Genomic DNA, 8,746 nt, shown 5'->3' with positions numbered 1-8,746 from the left:
TGCCAGTCCATCACAGGGCACAGGGCAGAGGGACACCCTGGATGGGATGCCAGTCCATCACAGGGCACAGGGCAGAGGGACACCCTGGATGGGATGCCAGTCCATCACAGGGCACAGGGCAGGGGGACACCCTGGATGGGATGCCAGTCCATCACAGGGCACAGGGCAGGGGGACACCCTGGATGGGATGCCAGTCCATCACAGGGCACAGGGCAGAGGGACACCCTGGATGGGATGCCAGTCCGTCACAGGGCACAAGGCAGAGACACCCTGGTGCCAGAGCGACCGACATCTCAGCAAATTTAAAAGTGCTGTCTAAAAATAAACGTAAATACTCTAAGATTATCATCCAAGTCGGCACTAATGATGTCCAGTTGAGGCAATCGGAGATCACGAAGTCAAATTTTATGGAGGTGTGCAACCTTGCGAAGAAGATGTGTGTGTCAGTAACGTGCTCTGGCCCCATCCCTGCTAGACGTGGCGATGAAATGTACAGCAGATTATCGTCGCTACATCGCTGGTAGTCGGAATGGTGCCCGATAAATGGTGTGGGTTATATAGACAACTGGCAGATGTTCTGGGGTAGGCCTGGGCTTTTGAAGAGGGACGGTATTCACCCAATTCAGCCAAGCCCAGGCGGCAGGCAAACCGGCATAACCGACCGCCTGCTAGTCGCCTAGAGTCGTCACCTCGGGTTCATTTTATTGAGACTGTGTCTGTTCCCGACATTTTTAATCATGGAAGCCTATTCCCCCGTAGTGTGTGCCATACTGTAATAACTTAATAAAAATTACAATGCCTGGTCTGATGAGTCTCGATTTCTGTTGAGACATTCAAATGGTAGAGTCAGAATTTGGCGTAAACAGAATGAGAACATGGATCCATCATGCCTTGTTACCACTGTGCAGGCTGGTGGTGGTGGTGTAATGGTGTGGGGGATGTTTTCTTGGCACACTTTAGGCCCCTTAGTGCCAATTGGGCATCGTTTAAATGCCACGGCCTACCTGAGCATTGTTTCTGACCATGTCCATCCCTTTATGACCACCATGTACCCATCCTCTGATGGCTACTTCCAGCAGGATAATGCACCATGTCACAAAGCTCGAATCATTTCAAATTGGTTTCTTGAACATGGCAATGAGTTCACTGTACTAAAATGGCCCCCACAGTCACCAGATCTCAACCCAATAGAGCATCTTTGGGATGTGGTGGAACGGGAGCTTCGTGCCCTGGATGTGCATCCCACAAATCTCCATCAACTGCAAGATGCTTTCCTATCAATATGGGCTAACTTTTCTAAAGAATGCTTTCATCACCTTGTTGAATCAATACAACGTAGAATTAAGGCAGTTCTGAAGGCGAAAGGGGGTCAAACACCGTATGAGTATGGTGTTCCTAATAATCCTTTAGGTGAGTGTATATGCATACCTTTTAGCTTAGCTGCATCAGTATAGCTAGTTGGCGGACCTGCTGCGCTGTTCCAAGGCAAACTAACAGCTAAGTGTCGACATGTGGTTTGGTGATGAGGACCCTTTGAAACCAACAAGGAGGATGTTGGATATTCACTCAAATAGCAAAGATATAAGGGTGGACCTGCCGGCTCCATTTACTGGTGATGGGAGCCAAAGTTTTCTCAGCTGGGTGAGACGGCTGCAGAGCATGTGAGCGGATCGGAGCGGAGCGTGAGCGAGGAGCGGAGCGGGCGGAATTTGGTCAGAGCGCGGAGCAGTTTTTTAATTATGGCTGGAGCGGTCGCTCTGTCTCGCTCCAATTTCGCTCAGATACCGCTCACACTACAATTCTGAGGCATGCCCAAATCTACCCAGAATTCATCTGTACAATTATCGAGACTGTTACACAAATCGGCCGAGATGGAATTCGCAAAGTATTTCACAAAAGAAACTGATAAATCATACAAGTGTACTATTCTTATCAAACGTATAGATGACAAGAATGTACAGCAAGAACAACAATGTGGTGAAACTGTTTCAGTGAGTAAAGATTCACTTTGGAATCACTTTTCTCAGAAACATGAGTGTGCTACGCGAACAAGCGGAAGCCAGAGCAAAACGCGTGCAAGTTTTATATGGTTGTAGCATATCAAGTCTATAAAGTAAAGTATAAAAGCCTATAAAGTAAATATTGGTAATCAAATAAATTCGTTTTGTCATTCAAAGTAGGTCTAATAAGATTTTTTTTTAATTTCACGTAACACAAAATTTTATTTTAGAGACGTGCTGCATCAACAGAAAAAAATTGAGGAATTTAAAACGTGTCTGTATATTCTTTAGGCTACTAAGCCCACTGATTCCTTTATTTTTAAGCCTATTTTTGTGTGGACAAACCTGTCCGTTGTTGCCGTTAGGTTGCTTAAAAATAAATATTTTCTGTTCTGACTGGCAATGTTGCCGTTGCTCATATTTCTTTATGACATAAGGCTTCGGTTTAAGGTGACATTTGTTAGGCATGCAGATTATTTGTCCCTCTTTTAAATTGGAGCGAGCGTGGAGCGATTTCACTGGAGCGGGAGGACATTTTAGTAGAGCGAGGAGCGGTGTTGAGTAGAGCGGCTTAGTGCGAATTAGAGCGGAGGAGCGGGCGGAGCCAACAGCCTCGTGAGCGAGGAGCGGAAATTCTCACCGCTCCGCTCCGCTCACATGCTCTGGACGGCTGGAGGTCGCTGTGAGTGCAATGGTGAGAGCTGGAGACTGTGATGCAGAGCTGGTGCGAATCCTACCCACCCGCCTGAGCAGTGCAGCCTTTTTGTTGTGGGATAGCTTTCCAGATGAAGTCAAATCGAACTATGCAGCGGTTAAAGAGAGACTTGGGGTGGCCTTTGGTCAGAGGCAGTTCATGGACCGCTTCAAGGCCAGCCTGTCAGCTCGGGTACGTGCTCCTGGAGAAAGTCTGGAGGTGTATGCTGCTGATGTGAGCCGGTTGGTTATGGAGGCCTTCCCAGACTATGGGGCTGTGGCACTGAGGGAGGAAAAGTTTCGGCATTTCCTCGCCGGCTTAGATCCAGCTTTGAGAGCCAAGTGCCTGGAGCAGGGCGCAACTGATCTGGAGGAGGCATTGATTATCACTGAGAGGTGTGAGAATGCAAGGGAAGCTCTGCATAGGGAATATGGGGGCGCCAGTCCTGGGGCCCTCCCAGCTGTGGAAGGTATGTCCATACAGTCAGTATCAGTGACCAATACCCTACAGAGAGCTGTGGATAAACTAACGGAAGAGATGTATTACATGAGGATGGAGATGAAGGCGATACGGGAGGAAAATCAGAGACTGAAGGGCCGGGACTCCGACAGGGGAGAGCAGAGATTCAGTTCTGCCCCAAGGGGACGTTATGGCTGCATGTGTGAGGCTACGGACGGTCGTTCCCCGAATCGGGAGTCACCTTCCCCTCAAAGGGGCTACTGGACACAGAGCCAAAGGCAGGACCCAGGGGTTGGCCCCTCACCAAGGTCCCCGGGGTACTGGAGCCCCAGCCCTGGTTGGCGAGACAGCCGACCAAGGGAGCAGCGGAGCCATGGTGTGCGTTTCCTGTCGCAGCAGCCAGAGGGGAACGGTGACCATCAGGGAAACGAACAGTAGCTGGTGTTGAGGCCCAGACACCGGCTTCTTCCCCTGAGGGCCGCCTAGAGGATTACCTTTCTGTGGACACTTTGTACATGGACAGTGTGAACTGCCCCACGTCTTATGTGAGGGGGGTAGTGGAAGGCACAGAAGTCTCCATGTTAGTGGACTCAGGGGCTTCGGTGTCTCTGATCAGTGAAAACTTTCGTATGTCGGTCCCTGTGCTGCGGAACCGGCCCCTGAAAAAGAACTATGTTGATTCTCGGGCAGTAAATGGACAGATATTGGACACCTTGGGCACAATGTCAGTGACCTTCCGCCTAGGTCCTTCTTCCTGGCAACATACATTTTATGTGCTAAGGGGATCAACTCAGGCTGTTCTACTTGGACTGGACTTTTTAACAAAAAATCATGCCTTGCTGGACTTGGAGTGGGGAGTGTTACAGTTATGGGACATTTGTGTGCCCTTGCTCCGGGGTGCCGAATTAATTCCTGCATGCTGCAATGTATCCCTGGCTGATGCTGTGACTGTTTCTCCCCTGAGTGAGGTTCTGGTGCCAGTGGCTGTGCTGGCACCAACTGGCATGGACTTGTCAGCTATCAGTTTTGAGGGATATTTGGAGCCTAACATCCCTGAGACAACGGGGCTGGTGGTGGCTCACACAGTCACTAGTGTCAAAGACGGTGTCTCAGTGGCTCGGATCCTCAATCCTACTGGACAAGCTGTTGAACTTAAGCGGGGGTTGCACCTGGGTGAGTTTTACCCGGTAGAGGAGTGTGGTGCGACACCAGTTATCCAACCTCCGGTGGCTGATTTGAACCAGGGGCCACCTGCTGCATCCCCTGTCACCCTAAGTGATTCCCCCATAACAGAGCAACAGAGAGCAGAATTGTCGCATCTGCTGCAGAGATTTGGGGATGTTTTCAACCTGTCTGGCACAAATACAGGCAGGTGCCCACTGCTCAGACACCACATTAGGACGGGTGATCACCCTCCCATTAAGCAGCGTGCCTATCGGGCGTCTCCTAAAAAGCGGGCAGAGATTGAGCGCCAGGTTGCTGCGCTGCTGGCGGATGGCTTAGTGGAGGAGAGCTGCAGCCCCTGGGCGTCTCCAGTGGTGCTGGTGAAAAAGAAAGGGGGGCAGTGGAGATTCTGCATTGATTATCGTCGTCTCAACTCTGTGACGGTTAAGGACTTTCACCCCCTGCCACGGGTCGATGACAGTCTGGACGCCCTAGCAGGTGCGACTTGGTTCAGTACACTTGACTTTTCCAATGGCTATTGGCAGGTGGAGGTCGCCGAGGAGGACCGGGAGAAAACAGCCTTTAAAACAGGCAGTGGTCTGTACCAGTGGCGGGCCATGCCTATGGGTCTAACCAACTCCCCTGCCACATTCCAGCGCATGATGGAGCTGATTCTTAGAGGCCTGCCATGGCACATTTGTCTGGTCTATCTGGACGACATATTGATTTACAGCCGAACATTTAGTGACCATCTTATACACTTGGAGGAGGTCTTGTCTAGGATTCAGAGGGCGGGCCTAGAGCTGAATCCCAGGAAATGCCACTTCGCCAGGGATCACGTGGTATTCTTGGGTCACGTGGTCTCCAGAGAAGGCCTCCAGCCGGACCCACGTAACACAGATAAGGTGAGAAGTTGGCCAACGCCTCGCACTCCCTCTGAGGTCAGGGCTTTTGTGGGCCTGTGTTCATATTACAGACGCTTTGTGAGGAATTCTTCACAGTGGGCGGCAGCCTTGAATCATCTGGCAGGAGAAAATGGGCCTTTTGAATGGACTGCTGACTGTGAGGCTGCATTTACCTACCTTAAACAGGTGCTCACCTCTTCGTCAGTGGTAACGCTGCCCAACTTTCTGCTCCCGTTCAAGATCTACACAGATGCATCTCAGGATGTTGTGGGGGCTGTGTTGCAACAGGATGCTGATGGACTTGAATGCGTGGTAGCCTGTGCCAGCCGGGCTCTCACACATACACAGAAGAGATGGTCTACTTTTGACAGGGAACTGTGGGCCATCGTGTGGGCAGTCTGTGAGTTTAAACATTATGTGGGCCTATCTGCATTCACCATTATCACTGACCATCGGCCCCTGCTGGGCCTCAGGAGGCTGGCTATTGAGAATGACTCCACAGGACGTAGGGGCCGGTGGGTACTGGAACTGGATCCATTTGAATGGACTATTGTGCACAGGGACGGCTCACGTCATGCAAACGCAGATGCCCTGTCGCGCAGGCCTGTTTCTTCTGACTCAGTCTAGTCAGGTGACCCTCCCTGTGGTTGGGCTTCTGTTACTTCTGTGGATGGACTAGACTGCCCACGAACTCAGCTGTCGCAGGGGGTGGCCATGGGCTTACAGTCTGGGTATTCTCTCTGCCACAGTGGTTCTGACCTGCAGTCATTACAGCGTGAGGATTCGGACATCAGTGTGGTGTTGGGCTGGCTGGAGCGGGGTGTAGCAAGGCCCCCTCGTCGGCAGTTGAGAGGAAATTGTGGACTGAATACAGTCGCCTGTCTATGGTTGGTGGACTGTTATGCCGCACCGTGCGCTCATCACATTCTGGGGAAGATCAGGCCCAGGTGGTGGTTCCGTTGGCCATGGTGCCAGACCTCCTGCACCAGCTGCATGGGGGACCGGCTGCTGCACATTTTTCTGCTGACCGTGTGTGGGAGAGGGCCAGGAAGACTTACTATTCGCCTTTTATGTTGAGGGACATTAAACGATGGTGTGACAAGTGCAGGGCTTGTCAGACTCGCCGATCCCCTGTCCCTAAACAGAGGGCTCCTATGGGGGGATCCCAGGCGGGCCGTCCGCTGCAACGGGTGTCTGCTGACATCCTGGAATTGCCGGTGACGTCGCAGGGGAACCGGTACATCTTAGTAGTGGAGGACTACTTCACTAAGTTTGTGAACTTGTATGCACTGCCTAATCAGACAGCGCACACAGTGGCCCGCTGCCTATTCGAGGACTATGTGTTAGTGCACGGGGTCCCGGAGGTTCTGCATAGTGACCAAGGCCGCCAGTTTGAAGCGGAGATTGTCCAGACCCTCTGTCAGCGACTGGGAATCAAGAAGACACGCACCACTGCCTATAACCCCAAGTCGGATGGTATGGTGGAGCGTCATAACAGGACTCTGGTTGACCAGCTGGCTAAGATGTTGCTCTCCCATGGGGGTGAGTGGGACTCTTATGTGAAACAAGTAGCTTTTGCATACAACACATCCGTACATGCCAGCACTCGTTTCACCCCTTTCTTCCTGATGCACGGCCGTGAGGCACGGGTGCCTGCTGAGGTGCTGGTGCCCACTTGTGTCCTGGACAGTCGGGGCCCGGGCGCTCTCCCGGCTTTTGTGTCCTCTCTGGTGGAGAGGCTGGGATCCGCTTTCAGGGCAGTTACCCTGAACGCAGCGGAGGCCCATGAGAAACAGAAACTGTATCATGACAAGGGTGTTTGCCGCTGTGCCTATGCAGTTGGTGCGTTGGTGTGGCTGCACAACCCCACTGAGAGCCGCACTAAGCTGGCTCCGCACTGGAAGGGCCCCTATCGTGTGGAGCAAGCCCTGGGCTCTGGTGAGGAGGCCGCTTTGACGTATCGCATTGTGAACCCTCTGGATCCGCTGGAAAGGGCTCAGGTGGTGCATCATGACAGGCTGAAGCGGTACACTCTGCCTCTTCCTTCACAGGCTGGTTCTGGGACTTGTCCTGCTGTTCCAGCTTCTCCTGCCTTGGGGGCATTGCCAGACTCCGAGTCTTCCCCGGCTGGGGACATGTCCGTTGACCTGGAGGTGGGACTATTGAGGCATGGTCCTGTGCAGTCTCGCGGGGGGGCGTGTGGTGCGCCCCCCTGCACGCCTTCAGGACTTTGTCAGGTTTTGAGTGTTCAATGTTTTGCCAGTTTTTTTTTATTCTGTTTCTTTCCTGCTGTGGTTTGCGGTTGTTTTGGGATGTTTATTCGGGCTCTGCATGTTACATGCCTGTGTTGCTTTTGTTGGTGGTGAAACGCGGACGTTTCTTGTGTATGGGGGGGACATATGTAACAGACTGTTCTTGTTGGATAGGTGTCTTATTGTGAAGGCATGTGGTTATGGGATAGCGGAAGTGTAACAGGAGGTTCCGGGGGGTTTTTGGGGTGACGAGTTGGAGATGTAGTTGGAATATAGCAATAAACAGATCGCGACTGGAGTTAAACATTCACAAGTCTGTTCCTCCTGTTTATTATTTCCTTTATTACAGTAAAGTCAGCCGAACCCGAATAACCGGCTACATTATTATTGAAATTATTATTATTATTGTTATTAGTAATAATAATAATAACAATAATAATAATTTCCCTTTGGGATAAATGAAGTATTTTTGAACTGAACTGGGATTTTAGTTCCTTCACCTTTCTCTTTCTCAGCTCGTTTTCGGAGGGAAGTTAATGTCGTAGTTTTTATGAACAGTCCGAAAATGCCGCTCCACATTTCCCTTCTTCGGAATAGCAACGGCAGACTGACAGATGAGGCAAACGCACTTCGAATATGACATGGTGGAAGAAAAAAACAGTCCCCCCCCGCATTCCGTATGGAAGTGGTAGGTTTTTGGCTTCTTACTTGGTCCAGCTCCCCAATTAATTTTTATACCATTTTTTAAGTTTAATAGAAATAAATCGGAGGCTAACTAGGTGACGCGGCCGCTTGCTGGAGTTTCGCAGCAGCTGGCGCGGTTGAACGCGTCATCCATCCTCTATTTTTTATGCCATACGATCTACCCAGACTACCTTTGCGATTGACCAGTCAGGGGGGTAAGGGTGCCTGTCCAACGGGGGCGTAACCAGACCTTTCACAGTGGGGTGGGGGAGGCGAGAGTGGGTGGGCAACGGCCCCTTCCGCCCGACGGGGGCGTAACCAGACCTTTCACAGTGTGGTGGGGGTGGCGATAGTGGGCGGGCACCGGCCCCTTCTGCCCGACGGGGGCGTAACCAGGCCTTTCACAGTGGGGTGGGGGTGGCGAGAGTGGGTGGGCACCGGCCCCTTCCGCCCGACGGGGGCGCAACCAGGTCTTTCACGGTGCGGTGGGTTATTATTTGATAAAAACAAATTTCATTATTTAATCAAATAAATTAATAAAAAAATTATTTACTTTAATCCACTGAACCAGGGCAGTAACTGGATATT

At 51.4% G+C, this 8,746-nt stretch overlaps 1 pseudogene; it reads right to left on the bottom strand.

Moving 5' to 3' along the window:
* LOC111835269 (NACHT, LRR and PYD domains-containing protein 12-like) overlaps positions 1-8,746 on the bottom strand; it is a 202,143-nt pseudogene that overhangs the window by 112,013 nt on the left and 81,384 nt on the right.

The sequence above is a fragment of the Paramormyrops kingsleyae genome, chromosome 4 (genome assembly GCF_048594095.1).
Source record: "Paramormyrops kingsleyae isolate MSU_618 chromosome 4, PKINGS_0.4, whole genome shotgun sequence".
NCBI lineage: Eukaryota > Metazoa > Chordata > Actinopteri > Osteoglossiformes > Mormyridae > Paramormyrops > Paramormyrops kingsleyae.
The sequence above is the reverse complement of the archived record's forward strand: the minus strand, read 5'-3'. Positions and strand labels throughout refer to the sequence as shown.